At 50.5% G+C, this 15,242-nt stretch overlaps 1 protein-coding gene across 1 annotated transcript in view; it reads left to right on the top strand.

The window, feature by feature from the left end:
- The first annotated feature begins 9,828 nt into the window (after positions 1-9,828).
- PRDM11 (PR/SET domain 11) overlaps positions 9,829-15,242 on the top strand; it is a 49,908-nt gene continuing 44,494 nt past the window's right edge. The window contains exon 1 of the mRNA XM_075152336.1: positions 9,829-10,064. The gene's annotated coding sequence lies outside the window, so the exon portion shown is untranslated. The remainder of the gene's footprint in view (positions 10,065-15,242) is intronic.

Genomic DNA, 15,242 nt, shown 5'->3' with positions numbered 1-15,242 from the left:
CAAGTCACCATTACGCGTGATGGAGCCCTGCTGTCCTGGGGATGGCTGAACACCTGCCTGCCGATGCGAAGCGGTGAATGAATTCCTTGTTTGGCTTTGCTTGTGCGCGGCTTTTGCTTTCCCTATTAAACTGTCTTTATCCCAACCCACGAGTTTTCTCACTTTTAGCCTTCCGATTTTCTCTCCATCCCACTGGGGGGGAGTAAGCGAGTGGCTGGGTGGGGCTTAGTTGCTGGCTGGGGTTAAACCACGACACCCCAAAACCAGGATGGTTTTTGTTGCTCGCATTTCAGCACTGCTGAGCCAGCTGAGCCTCCCGACGCTGTCCGTCCCTGGCACAGCGGAGTGTGCTGAGGGTGCCCGGCTGTGCCTGGCTCTGGGGGCACCTCGAGTGCTGATGGGTTTTGGGCACCGGCTGCCTGCGAGGTCAACGCTTCGCCTCCTCCACATGCCAACAGGAACATGTATCAGAAAATAGTGTGCCTGTATCAGAAACAGTGTGGCCAGCAGGAGCAGGGAGGTGATCGTGCCCCTGTACTGGGCACTGGTGAGGCCGCACCTCAAATCCTGTGTTCAGTTTTGGGCCCCTCACGACAAGAAGGACATGGAGGTGCTGGAGCGTGTCCAGAGAAGGGCAACGAAGCTGGTGAAGGGCCTGGAGCACAAGTCCTGTGAGGAGCGGCTGAGGGAACTGGGGGTGTTCAGTCTGGAGAAGAGGAGGCTGAGGGGAGACCTCATCGCGCTCTACAACTACCTGAAAGGAGGTTGTAGCGAGGTGGGGGTTGGTCTCTTCTCCCAAGTAACAGCAATAGGACGAGAGGAAATGGCCTCAAGTTGCGCCAAGGGAGGTTTAGATTGGACATTAGGAGAAATTTCTTTACTGAAGAGTGGTCAGGCCTTGGAACAGGCTGCCCAGGGCAGGGGTGGAGTCCCCATCCCTGGAAGTACTTAAAAGACGTGTAGGTGAGGTGCTTAGGGACATGGTGTAGTGGGCGTGGTGGGGTTGGGCTCGATGATCTTAGAGGTCTTTTCCAACCTTAATGATTCTGTGATTCTATGTCCCCCCCAGCCCGCGCCCCGGTCCGGGTGCAGGCCCAGGGACCGCCAGCAGAGGGAGGAGTCTGAATGTGCGACAGGAGAATCCCGCCGGTACGGGAAGTTAGGAAAATATGGGAAATAAACAACATAGTCCTGGGGTAAGGACTTGAAAAAGTCGGGGCTGGCTGTGGCAAAGCTGGACACTTGTGGTCCGGCCCCGGGGACAGCGTGGGTTTTGCTAGGAAGGAGCCAGCCCCGGGTTTTGCTAGGAAGGAGCCAGCCCGCATCCCCAGGCGGGAAGGCGGGAAGCAGCGCGAGGCCGGGAGGGAGCACCCTCGCGGCCCGCTGGCAGCGCCTCCACGCCGGAGTCCTGGAAATGAAACCAACGGCTATGGCGGGACCTGTCCGTGGGCCCTGCCTCACTCCATCCGCGGCTGGGATGGAGTTGGATTTCTGGCCTAGGTGGGGGGTCTTCAGCTTGGCGACACTGGGGAGCCAACGTGGCAAGCAGCGCAGCTCCACGAGAAGGGTGTTCAAAACCTTTGGCCGTTTGAAAAAATAATTTGACGCCAGTAGAGGCTTATACCTGCAAGGGCTTGTGGGCTGGCGCGGGCATCTTCTCAATTCTTCTTTGAAGTACGAAAGACCCACACAAAGAGGGGAAATTGCCTAAATGCCCATACTGGGGAAACAATGAAAGGGAACATACACAATGTACTACCATATTCACAAAGTAAATTGGGAAAAAAAACCCATCCTCCAACTTATTTTTTCCTCCCACTTGAAGGGCTAGTTATAAAAACATAAGACAAAATTTTCAGACAAGTCTGGATGAAACTGATAGTGAAAATGTAAAATAAAATAAAAACATTCTTAGTAGGAAAACCCACTGAATCTACCCCATTCTTTTAAGGCATTTCTTTGCCCACGTGTTCTTAGAACTGATCAAAACATGAAAATCCATTTGGGCGAAGGTTTTTTAAAGCGTTGAAGCTCGTTTAATTTCAAAACAGTATAAGAAAAATTCCAAAGCTTTTACTGATTTCATCTTCAGTTTGCATCTATTTTTATTGAAACAGTTATTAAAAACACTTTTCACACTTCTATTAGCCAAACAGCCTTTTCTTTGATAAGCAAGTAATTAACAATGTTACTAGCTGAAAAAAAATAGCATTCAGCCTTTGGGGGAAACTAAAGCTTTCACTTGGTGAAACCATGCTATTTTAGCCCAAAAAAATTTCATTTAAAAAAATCAACTTGGCATTTTCCTCCTCCTGATACGATGTGAAACACACCTAAAAATGAAGCTCATGTGCTAAAAAAGAAAAGGTAAAAAAGGTAAAAAAAGAAAAGGTAAAAAATCTTTTCAAAAAATATATTTTTTGAACTACCTTATCCATGGAAGTCTTACCCATGGAAGCACTGCTTTCAGCTCAGTGGGACTTCTTTGATGGAGTTCTTCACCTTGAACAGGTTCTGCACTTTTAGTGTTCGTGCTTTTGATAAAGTAGTTTGTTTTGCTTTAAAAATACCCTGCATCATAGTCATTGCTATTAGTATTGTATTAGTCCTTGCTATTACTTGTATTAATGGAAGATGTAGGCACTGTAGGATGACCCAGGTGCTACTGAAACACTGAACACAAAAAGCTGGTTCTTGACTTAAACACACTGTCATTAGGCAGGAGCGCTGGTAGCCTGGAGGATTCAGAAAAAAAAAGCCAGCCACTGAGCAGCCAGAACTAGCTTTAAAATCATGACATTTAAAGTAATAATAAAAAGGTGGCTTCCTTTTATTTACTTCTAGCTTAGGAATCTTTAAATATTTTGTGCATAAGCTCGGGCTTTCTGCAACCTCTTAGCCAGAGGACAAGAAAGCACTATTTTTAAAATGAAAGCTGAGAAACCCATGTAGTCAGAAGCTTTAAGGAAAATACCAAGTGTCATGAGAGTTGGCAACACTGTAGTTCCCTACCACCATTTTTCTTCAGATCCTGTTTTTAATGCAAAATTAAAGGCTGTTTTCCCCTTACATTCTTCAATACTATAGTTAAGTGCAATGTGTTGCCCGTTAAGTGAATGCTCTTTTTACAAAGCAATTTGATTACCTTCCATTATGCTATTATCAACAGCTGAGTTTAGTAAAAAAATCAAAGGTTTATAATTATATCCAATTTTCTTCTCATTACAGACAATAAGGTCTGGACAGTCATTTTGCTTTTTTGTTTATTATTCGCTTCCAGTCACAATCATTTTCAGACTCTGATGCATTAGAACAACATGAAATGGTTTGGACTGCAAAAAAACAGGCGACAGATTACTTGCTACAAAAATCTTTTTTTTCTCTAGGACTTCAAAACCAGGCGGAAGTATTTATTTGATGCAGATGAACTTGGTTACTTTAAATAAAACTTTAATTCAGAGCTAAATTTGATCTACACGTCTCTAATTTGGAAGAGAAATCCTGAGATTTATAGATCATGTTCTCATGATGTAGTGCCCGTAATATGATACGCCGGTGCAGCAGTGAATGGCGGAGGCTCCGCCTGTGAAAATCTGCTGGAACTATTTGCTTTGGAGCTCTCTGCTCTGGTCGTGCAGTTGAATTAACTTATTTTAATAAAACAGCCTGTTAAGGATAACTTACGGCTAATAGGTAACTGCAGCACAGACTGTCTGCAACGTACCGTGTGAGCATTTGTGGAAGTGCAACGCTCCCGCCCCCCCAATAAAATGAAATATTAATAAATGATGTGTGCAGGAGGCATTCAGTCTGGCTGTATTAAAGTCAAACTGTAAGAGCTACCTGCCAAGGGCTGTCCTCTCACGATGAAGCAAGCAGCAAAGGGGGTGCCCCAGCCTTCCCAAAAGCAGCAGGGAGTAGCTGCGACGAAGAAGAGTGGGTAGAGGGTTCAGCAAAGGTCGGTGCAGCACAAAACCACCACATGTTGTGCAAGACTTGGGCTGAGAGACAACAACATCTCACAAATTGTGTCCTCTGCTCAGGAGCTCAGCCTCAAAGGTACTGTGATAGATAAACAACTAGTAATGAACTGATAAATATCCCCAGGAGAGGATATGCAGCCAAGCAAGCGAGGCAGCAGCGTCTGGCGCTCCCCCCATGCCACAGACGATGACGTGGATCCCAGGAGAGAGTTGAAAGTGTTCCCAGCTCTCTTCTCAGCGATGTGCTGGGCCCGTGGGACAGAGGACCAGAGGGTACTGGGGTCCTACCACTTGGGGTGCAGTGGGAGGGAAGCAAATTGTCGAAGGGCACCCAGCACCAAGCTGGTCCTGCAGTCACGCACGGGGGCTGAGCCCGCAGTCGGTGGCCAAGTGGGTCAGGCAGCTGCATGGAAGGAGCCGTCTTTGGCGCGGCTGGGGTACGCACTCGTATTCGGTGTGTCCTGAAAAGATGAAAGCCATGCAACCGCGTATAAGAGAAGAACTATTTTCTCTCCAGCTCAGAAGCCAATGCAAGGAGTTTGTACCAAGAAATCCCCCAGGGTAGGGATAAACCGCATATTATCAGCATTACAGAAACCTGGTAACTTAGTACTGATGACATTTTAATCAATCCAGAATAGCATGATTTATATTAATAATGCACCCATTAACTAGATTAAGAACTGGTTCCTTTGGATCTCGAAACTAAATTGTCGGTGGAGAATCCCCAGCAAACAGGGACGGTGACGTGGCGGGACTTTCTAGGAAGGGGTATTTACATTTAACCTATTCAATATTTCAATCAGTGACCAGAAAGTTAAATATAAAGTTACTGCTGATAAAATTCACAGGTGATATCAAGATTAGCAAGCTAGGGAAGAGGAGGTGTTACGCCATCTGGTCTGAGAGTGCTTGGTGTCAGAATGGGCCCATTCCCAGCAAGGGGTTTTGCGGGCAGTGCCACGCACGGCGATGCAGGCACAGGCCATTCCCGCGGAGTGATGGAGCACCCCCTGGGTAACAGCAGTTCTGGAAAGAGCAAAAGGATAAACAGTTCTTGGGGAACGCAGTGTCGTGACATGACAAAATACTAGGGTGATCCTGAAACTGTAGCAGTAAGGAAGAAATGTGTGTATATATGTGGTTTGGGTTTTGGTTAGGTGGACCCCACGCTGCCAGGGGCAGTTCAGGCAACTGTATTTTAAAAGGGATGTTGAAAAACTGAGCAGGGTTTATAGGAAAACCGGGAAAACAATACAAGGACTGGCAAAAATGTCTTTTGTTGAGAGGTTTAAAGAGATCAGTTTGTTAACTTACCCAGAAAGAAATATTTTGAGTTGACTGCAGCATAGATATATCTTCCCAAGAAGAAAATACCAAGAATGTATCGAAGTATAAAGAAAAGCATAAAAAGAACCAGTGGCTAGGTGGTGGATGCAGCCAAATTCATACAGAGAATTCAAGCCCACGTTCAGAATGAGGAGCGTGAGGACAAAAGGAAAAAGAAATTCTTTATCTCGTGATTTCTTCAGATCAGAACTCGGCATCTTTCTTAAAGACAGCTTTATAGTTAAACACAAGTTATTTGGCTCAAGACAGGGTAGCTGCTTGTGATACACAGAAGTGTGCATTCCTATGGACTGCCAAAACATGTGACGGATGCCTAGAAACAAACCACCGAGTTTTGAAGTGCTTGTGAGCGGAGACATTCCTCGCTCCCCAGTCTTTGGGCCAGCTACAGAGACACAATTTCATATGGAAAAGCAGTTCTGATTATTCATTAAAAACACACCAGCGCAAATTCTCAAACCGCAGTGTTTGGAAAAGGCACTATTCGTATGTGCTTCCTCCAGTCCAAAAGATTTCAGGACTCGTCTTGGGCAGGTGATCTAATCTCCGGGTTTCTGGCTATAGTTTGAGTGCTCATTCCCGCCGCTGTCCCCGCAGCGCGAGACACGGGCGTCCATCTGGGTAAAAGGCAATCCACATGCATGCACCAATACTATGATAACTAAGCAGCTTTCTTCTTTGGTGGATTATTTTTAACCCAGTTCAGCTCTCTGCTCCAGTTCATGGCCTGCACACGGCCTTCTCAGCAGGGCCGGGGCTGGGCAGCCACGGCAGTACCCACCCGCCGCAGAGCAGGGAATCCTGAAGCCAGCACTGCCTCGGAGGCGCGGATGCCGAGGCTGATCCAGTGGCTCCTTGTTGCCATGGGAGAGGTCCGGATTTCCTCTTCTCCCCCGACAGCACGGATCCACCACCTCCTTTTGCTGGCGTTGGCAATTGCCTGGCTAATTCTCTGCTGGGTTAGCCAGCCAGCTCAGAGAGGGCAGCAGTACCACCTAAGGGACCGTCCCTGCTGGAGTGGCTCTACCTACCTGCTGCATCACGGCATCTTTATCATCAAACCATACCCTCAAATTCCCATATAGCTCTACAGCATTCCCAGGGAGGGCTCTCTGGCTCGTACACTGATCCAAACCCCTGGCAGGATCATCCCACCCTCCCCCCTGACCCTAACGGTGCCTTTTCCTCCTCTCTTGTTAGCAGCAGAGCTGCTGTGGCCGGGGAGTGAGCAGGCTCGGGTTAGCTCTTGAGGTGGACTCAGCACAACTGCCAGGGCCCAGAGGAGATAGAAAAGGAGAGAAGGTTGCACCCAGAAGTTTCTTGCTTTCCAGTTGAACTCAGCAATGTTTATCTGCCTCCTCGGGTGATGGTTCATCAGGCTTCATCCAGTGACATCCATAAAATTCATGGAGAGCACTGCATTGCTAAAGCATTCGTATTCGTCTGCCGATAACAGTGAAAGACTCGTATAGCATGACGAGAAAAAGACACAGCACTGCTGGGTAAACATCATCGCCGCTCCTATTGTACAGCAGAAATAAACACAAGCTGCAGCTCTGCAGAGTTACGCGCTCTTCAAAGAGCTCTTCCCCCGTGCCTCTTTCGGGGCCTGTCCCACCCTGCTACAGTCATTTGTAACTATGGGTTTCTGGCCGAGTTTCCTTCTCAGCCATGTAATTTCCTTTTTCTTTTCTTTTGTGGGACATTTTCAGATTGTCAAAGGGAAAAATCTGTATTCCAATTCACCATCCAACAACCCATCAGTGTGGAAGAGAAATATCCCTAATTTTGGCGTGGCTTCTTACCAGCGTTTTTAACACTAAAAGCCGGTTAACAGACTTAACAGCCAGCTAACTTCGCACTGATTGAAAGCATCAGCGCGATGGTCCTGCAGAATCTTTTCCGTGTGCAGGAAAGGTGTCGTCTGGGTAATGGCCGTAGGATTTTCCTTTCTGCTTGCAACCGAGCGACCTTTCCTGGAGGAAGAGGCAGTCCGGCCCCAAGCAACTCATTCCTCGAAGCCTGGGAAGCAGACGCCAGCCTCTTGCTATTGATGTGGTTATGTAGGATGTTGACAACCTTAAATGAGAGAATATTCAGTGATGTGATGGCTCCTGTGCACGTTGGCTTGCAGAAGAACCGAACGCTTTTCTACCTTTCCTTGGGCACCCTGGTGAAGACAGGCAGGCATCCCCAGGGGAGGCAGCCCCCCGCCACCCCACCTCCAGCACGGAGCCTGACTTCCCCCCTCTTTGCAGTGTTGCGCCTGAGCCACCGGCCGTTTTTAGGGAATGACGGGCTCATTGCGCAAAATACATCCAGTCGCTTCTGCTGCAGGGGTCGGACTTTGCAGCTGACAGAGGTACCTGCCGACTCCCAGCATCTTAAGCGCTGAAGACCATTTAAGCGTAGTTGTTGACAAGCTGGATACTGGTTTATGCACTTTTGCACGCGTTATTTTTTATACTATTGGCAAAAAGCTCAGCGTCGGTAGAAAAACCCTTTTGCCTCTCCGGGAGACTATCCAGCATTTCATGGAGGAACAGATTTGACAGTCTAATCCTGGAAAGTCGACACCTAATTACCTCATTCCTAATGGATGTTGCCGTTCGTAAAGTTTTTCTGAGAGCCGGGCAGACAGAAGGGAATTGCTGTGGATGATGGAGTGGGGGCTGAATGCAAGGAAAAAGTGCTGAAGCACTCATTAAAAAAAAATTAATCCTATGTCTTCTTAGTAAGTGAGGCAGCAGTTTGCTGAGGAAGGGGGAGCCTTTCCAAGCCCCAAATGTAAGATTTTTGCAGAGTGTACAAATTTGCACTGTGTTCCTTCTGTAATTAGTTTCTAGACAGAAAAGACACAAAATCTTCTTCATGGGGATTTTATTGCCTGACTATTAAACGTATAGAGACAACAGGCACACATAAAGACAAGGCAACTCCCTCCCAATAAATTAGCATGCCTGTGTTTGCGAGGAGACATAATAGCTGTTATTTATATTGTACTTACATATTTAATTTTCATTATAAATAAAAGCATTACGCCTCCCTTTGAGCCTGCTCCTTCAGCCTTAGACTGCAACAGCTACAACAAAACTATTGCTCCAAATTAGCATGGCATTCAGCGTGCATTTATGTTACTTCCATGATTTTTATTGGGTTTTTAATTATTTTTTTTTTCTGGGTTCATTCATCAATCATATTTACAAGCCCATTGTCATACTTGCTGTCATTTTAGTGTTCTCACACATTTCAGCACACAGACAGAAACTGCAAACTAGGGCAGCTCTATTAGCATCTCTAATATTTCTGAGGAGTCTGAAGGTGCTGACAGCTTATGGTATGTCTTTCCCAGGCAAGTGCAAGTGCCTCAAAGTCCATCTATCTGCGATTACTGGAAGGGGTAAAATTACACAGCGTGCTTACCCACTAAGTAGGAATCCTCTCCCCAGAGGTTAGAAATGGGGAACAAAAAGCATACCACAGCTGGAGATCTGAGGAATGATACTCATTTGAACTTCCAAATAATCATCTGTGCCACACTGGCTGCCTTTGTAAAGCGAGCTTGTTTTGAACCGAATTACCTTCCTCGTTGTTTTGCCAGACAAATTATCTTTTGCCGACTTAAGTGATACGTCAAGACCTGATCCTGGAGTCCTGCCACCCCCCAAACCCTCAGTGACGGCAGCGGAAGCAGCTCAAGGATGGCAGAAGTGGGCCTCTAGCTTGCTTGGGCTATGGCCTTTTTTACTTTGTGCCCTCACTGATTTTTCTCTGCTCCACACCATCCTCAGGGCGGAGGATATTAAGAAACAAAATTTTATTTCTTGGGACTGCAGAAAAGGGTATTTCTCAGGGCTGCAGAAAAAGGGAAGTAGTTCCAAGTATCCAAACATGCACATTGTCACCACAGCCCTGTTTGCATACAAGCCCATTGTCAGCCCAAGGAACTGGAAAATTATGGCTATTTATCCATCCCTCTCTTTACCCCCTGCTGTGCCTCTTTTGGCAAAGCAGCTAAACAGTTTGCATTGTTTCAAATTTAATGCTTGCAGATGGTTTTATTTAGAATTTGTTTTATTGGTGAGACATGCTTCCTCTGTTTATTAAATTATGCCTACTTTTTGTCATCCGTCATGTTGCCCGTAATTTCTGCACAGAGCTCGATGGTAGGGTTTGTTGTTGTTGCTGTTGCTGTTGGGTGGGTTGCTTTTTTCGGGGGTAATTTGAAATACGATCGAGCTCTGAGCTCCAGGGAAACACCGCGTCTTCACATTCACTTTTCGCTGGCTGAATGGCATGAGGCTCCAAGCGGGCGACCAGCGGCGCGCACCGCCGAGGTCCTGCCGCTGGCAGAGGGGCCCGCCCCGGGGCCACTCGGACTCTTCCCCTGGCCGCTGGAGGAGCCCCGGGGCACGTCCCCGGGGCGGGGGGCACGTCTCACCGCCGTCCCCCAGAGGCGGGCGGCCCCGGGGGCGCGGGCGGGCGGCTCGGTCCCGCTCGGCGGCGGCTGCCGGGCGGCGGCAGGTGGTGGCCGCGGCAGCGCCCGGGGCGGGGGGAGCCCAGCGGCTCCGCCGGGCCGGGCCGGGCCCCCTCGGCCGGCGGCTCCCCCCGCGCTCTGCCCGAGGGCCGCCCGGGCGGTTTTCGTCCTTAAGAGCCCCCCGAGCCCCTGGCCGGCCGCGGGCGCAGATCGCCGCCGGCTCCGCGCGGAACTCGCAGGCTCCGGAACAGGAGGTGGGAACCGCGGGCGGTTTGGGTTTGCTCGGCTTTTTTCTGCTGTTTTTTTCCCCCGCTTTCTGCAGCTTTTTGGGTTCGGTTTTTTTTTTGTTGTTTTTTTTTTTCCCCCTCCTCTCTTTCCACCCCGGGTATTTGGAGGGAAGGCGGGAGCGCCGCGGCGCCGGGAGAGCCCTGGCGAGCCGGGCCGGGCCGGGCCGGGCGGGCCGGCGGCGCCTCCCCCCGGTTCGGGGGGTCCCCGGGCTCGGCCCCCGAACGCCCCTCTCTTCCGTTCTCCATGTCATTTCCTGTGCTAATAAGATGGTGGTCACGGCCGGGAGGGAGGGAGCCGCCGCCGCCGCCTCCGCCGAGCCCGGCCCGGCCCCGGGACCCGTCCTCGCCTGGGACTAGCCAGCGGGGCCGGCGGGGAGGGAGGGCGCAGCCAGCTGGGCTCTCCCCCCGCCTCCCCTCCCCGGGCGGAGCGGGGTCTCCGACGCCGAGGCGGGCCCCCCGCGCCCGCAGCGCCGAGGTGAGTCAGCCCCGCTGGTAGCCAAGGTGGCCACGAAAATGGCTGCGGAGCGTGGGGGCGGCGGAGGGAGAACCCGGCCCAGCCCCGGGGGAGGGAAGGCGGGGAGGGAAGGGGGGGAGGTCCGGCTGAGGGGTGCCCGGCTGAGGGGGTCCCCGCAGCGGGCAGGGCGGCGTTGGCGACCCGCGGGCACAGGTAGCGCCCCCCCGCCCTTCCCCGCTTTCCCCTACGGGGCGGGCGGCGCTGGGCCCGGCCCGTCCCCGCCGCTCCCCGCCGCGCCGCGACTGCGCCCGCCCTTCCCCTCATCGTGTTCCCCCCGCCTTTCCCTTCCCTCCCCGCGGCCGTGAGCGGGGCCGGTGAGTGACGCGTCCGGCGGCCAATCGGCGGCGGGGGCGGGCGGGCGCGCGCCACATTGGAACGCGGGGGTGGGGCGGCGCGGGGCGCTCCCCGGGGGCGGTGGCGGGAGCGGGACGCGGCACCGGCGGGTCGCGGAGCTGCGGCCGGGCGGCTTGTTCGGCGGCGCCGGGCGACCTAACCGCGGGGTTCCCGCCGCCCCGGGCTTCGCCGGGCTGCAGCGGCGGAGCGGGGCGCGGCGAAGCCCGGGGCGGCGGGAACCCCGCGGTTGTGCACCCTGCTTGCAGTCATCGTGCCTGCAACATCTCCGATGGAAGAGTTGCCCTTGCACCACTTAGCCAGGATACTTTGTTGACTCGCGTGGAAAAACTTCACCAAATGCGTATTTTTGGGGCCTTTTTCCCTATTATTTTTTTTTAAGTTGTTGAATCTTCCCGGCTTTTTTGCAAGTGCTCCAGAATAGGATGGGTTTTTTCTCTCTCTCTCTATTATTTTAAACAAATTCCTTTATCCTTCGGCGTATTCCAAAGGGAAAAGGAAGATGCCTCCAGTGTCCCGCTGCAAATCCCTGAAAAAAAAAAAAAAGCTGGCCCGTGGGCAAAACTGTTGGCTCAGTGCTGCTTCCTCTTTTTCCAGTGATTAATGCTTCTCATTAACGGGAGAACTGGCAGAACCAGCTTAAAAAAAAAAAACGACCTGACCTTAAGAAAGGTTGTTTTCCAACGCTGCGGGTGTGCACGGTGTTTTGTTGAGCAGCGAAGGAGCCCCAGCCCCAAACATCCAGCAGTCCCCTGGATCCGGTCCTGCCGGCGAGGTTTGACTCCCCGTGAGACCGGCGGAGCGCGAGCACGCTGCTTGGGTTGGGCTTTGTGTCCCCTAAATTTCCGTTGTGCAATCACCAAGATTATAAGCAATGAAAGTGGAAAGGGAAATGACTCTTTCAACTTTCTAATGTATTGTGTATAAACCCCACAATAGACGCGCATCCCTGATGAGGATGGCGCATTTTTTGCTTTCAAGTGCAAGCTGCAATCGGAAACGAAAGTATTCGGATGATGCGTATTTGCTTCTTGCAAAGGGTGCTTTGACCAAAGGTGCTCCTGCTCCAAAAATAATAGCTTAGCGCACGGCTGAGCGACGTCGGGCTCTCGAATCACGTGCGGTTCGCAAAGAGTTCGAGCGTTGGGGCTTCTGATTGGCGGAAGGACTGTGTTAGCGAAGCAAAGGCTGGTTAGCTGGAACCGCTCACCGGGGAGGGCGTGAGGTGGCAGCAGGAGACGCTGAAGGTTGCCCTGGCTCTTGGCTGGATGCCGAGTTGACCGATCCCACTGCGGTGTGGAATAGCAGGACCGGGGGAAGCCGCTGTTCCCTCCTGCCTGGGGGTCATATCAAAAGCGGCTGCTCCTTCTGGCTGGCTGTGGGGCGTGAGGGAGGTCCTGTGCTCCCAGCTCGGTGCCGGCTTCGGTGCAGAGCTTGCTGGTTTCAGGAGAGCGGCCTGTTGCTCCTCTAGCATCTTTGTGGACCGTGCATGAAGCACAATGCTTTCTGGGCCAGTTTATGGGGGATTCTCTCATTGTGAGCCTTACTGGTCACTGGTAGTGATTACTTGTGCTTTTTTGACAGATTAAGGGGGAGGATTATTGTGAGGGTCATACCTGTTTTAAATAATAAGGACAAAAGCAAGGACTTGTCTGAAATCTTATTTTTGACATACGAAGGCAAGGTTGGTCTTACTGGGATGGGGTGGGGGCCCGTTGTTTGCTCGTAGTGCTTGCTGGAAAGTGACGGACGTGCTCAAGATGGGTAGGAGAGGGGTGAGGTTGTGTCCATGAACACTGCAAGAGGAGCCCGAAGCGGGCGGCTGCTCCACTGCAGCAGGCTGGCGCTGCGATCGGGGGGCCACGAGCATTGCGGTGAGTGGAAGTTGCCATCCTGAGTCAGGAGTCAGAGTAAAGTATGTATGTTGAGGAGAAAAATGACAAGCCCAGGCAAGAGAGGTCTTTGGTTTTTTTATAAAGAGTACCATGTACACTTTATCCTTCTGGTTTTTTGTTTCTTTTTTTTTTTTTAATATTCTTTTTTCCTTTTGTAACTTCTGTCTCTTGCTGGCTAATTCACAAGCAAAGCTGTGTTCTTTGGCGTTTCCCCCCCCCCATGTCCATTTATGCAAGAGAAGCACGTGCTTTTACCTATTTCTTTATTCTTAAAGCTGCTGTTAGCAGGGCCTCTCTCTTGCTATAAATGCTACTAAACGTTTCCAAAACTCTTAAAATACTGCCTCGACCATCAGAAAAAGCCCAGTATTCATGACATTTCAGAGTAGCATATTTAAAATTGTTACTGCCAATCCAGTGTTGTTGGCATGTGTGTGAAGATTTGCATGGAGAAACTAAATGTAGTCCTAAAGACAAAATGTTTTGGTTTGTTTTGGTTTTTTCTTTGACAATCAAATAATAAAACCATAGATTAACTGGGGGACCTCCAGAAGGAAGAAACAAGCTGCTAACAATTGATCTGAAGATACGAGGCTGGGTAGCTGTAAGAAGTAATGACTCTTGTTCCCACTGGCGTGAGCGCAGGTGAGAACTTTTGATGCCTACTTTGTGTTGGGAATGTGTAGCTGAGACCTATGAACAACCAGTTAGGACCTAAGAAAGCCAAAACAAGCAAACATTGCTTTTTTTGTTCAGTTTGGATTGCAGCTTTTTGGCATTTTAAGAAATCTGGAGTCAGTTGGACGTGCATCGGGTAGGCTTGACACGTCTTCTTGCGTCAGCGTTGAGTTCTCTGATCCCTCACCTGAGCACAGGTCCTTTGGACCCCGCGGCTGAGAGCTGCTTGAGGCACAGGCGTAGCCAGTGCAGGGGGGTCGGAACGTGCAACATCCGCTGCCGTTGAGCAAGTGGCAGAATTCCTCCCGGCCTGCTGCCGAGGAGCCCTGCTGCGGGATGCTAGCTTTCCTGCTCCACGTCTCGCCCCTTGTCGTCATGCTTGTGGCATATTTCATCGCAAGCTCTGTCGGACAGGGTGAGTTTCTTGGACCAGAGCTCCTGTGCAGCTGCAGACGGTTTTAGTGCCTCCTCTTGCACTGACCTCTCTACAGTAGAGGAGTAAAGAAGACTTCAGTTTCACAGGCTCTTCCGTTCTCCCTTGCGACCTCTTCTCTGCTACTGAAGGTGTTTTTAAACAAAGTCTCTAGAGCAATGGTCCTACTAAAGCTGCATGGTGAAATGTTGCTTTTCAGGAATCCCTGCTAGTTAAACTTGCCCGTGCAAGCGGATTCCAGTAGCAAGTCCAACCTCCTGAAGAAAAAACAGAGAGGACAAGGTGAGAGACAGGTTCGCGTCGCCCTGCGTGGCAGCTTCAGAAAGAAGGTGAGGGAAAAGTGGTTCAGAAAAGGAGGAAGTTTGCAGGTAAAAGAGGCCAAACAAAGAGCGGTGGAAAACACAGAGCAGTCCTGTGGCTCCTTTGGAAGGTGGGAGCAGCCAAGGTGGATGGAGAAGAAACCTGGTGAGGAGGGCAACACAAGCATCCCATGTTAGAGAAGTTGTTCTTTAAAATGCCCACTGCGTGATAGGCACTACATTACTAATAGAAAAGACCGGGAGGATTGAGAGCAAGGAGGGAAAAAAGCAGAGGTGAAGGGGGTAAACTTTGACCTGGCATCTAGAATCACATTTACAATGTGGGTTTTTAGAGGTCTAGTCGCTGTCCTCCCCAGGTAGGGTTCGGACTTCAGCTAGAGTCAGTGAAGGTGGTACTCGCACTGGCATTTTTTCTCCTTCCATCCCAAACTCTGCGCATAATTGCAAGAACCTACGTTTCTGCTGAGAGACAGTCAGGCAATTAAAAATATTGACACTTAAAGCTTTGCTGTTGTGCTTCCTGGTCACTGGTCCGTTTGTGCGAGCGGGATAGCTCGTATCCTTGACAGCTGTTGTTCAAAGGCCTCCTCTCTCTGCAAGGCAGGGAGGCAGCACTCTGGCGTTTCAGACTCAGAACAGTTTCTCTGCAGTCAGAAGGTAAAAACATTATACACATAATTTAAGGTTTAAGCTGCAGAAACTGGCAGCCTCCAGAGAGAGAACAGTAATGCGTACTGCAGAAGACCGTTCCAGTGCAGTCCCTCGGTCACAGACAGCCATCAATAAGGGGCCCATCAGAAGGGAATCGTAAGCAAAGTCATCCAATTTGAGCACGCTCTGATAAATGGCTTCGTTCCTCTGCCCCCTTTCTTCTCTCCTCCTTAGGCTTTGGCTTTTCAGCAAGGCTAGTTTTTCTTTGACTATAGTGACTCGTCCCGGCGGAGGGCCTGCAGT

This window comes from Calonectris borealis, chromosome 5 (assembly GCF_964195595.1).
Source record: "Calonectris borealis chromosome 5, bCalBor7.hap1.2, whole genome shotgun sequence".
NCBI classification, from domain to species: Eukaryota; Metazoa; Chordata; class Aves; order Procellariiformes; family Procellariidae; genus Calonectris; species Calonectris borealis.
The sequence above is the reverse complement of the archived record's forward strand: the minus strand, read 5'-3'. Positions and strand labels throughout refer to the sequence as shown.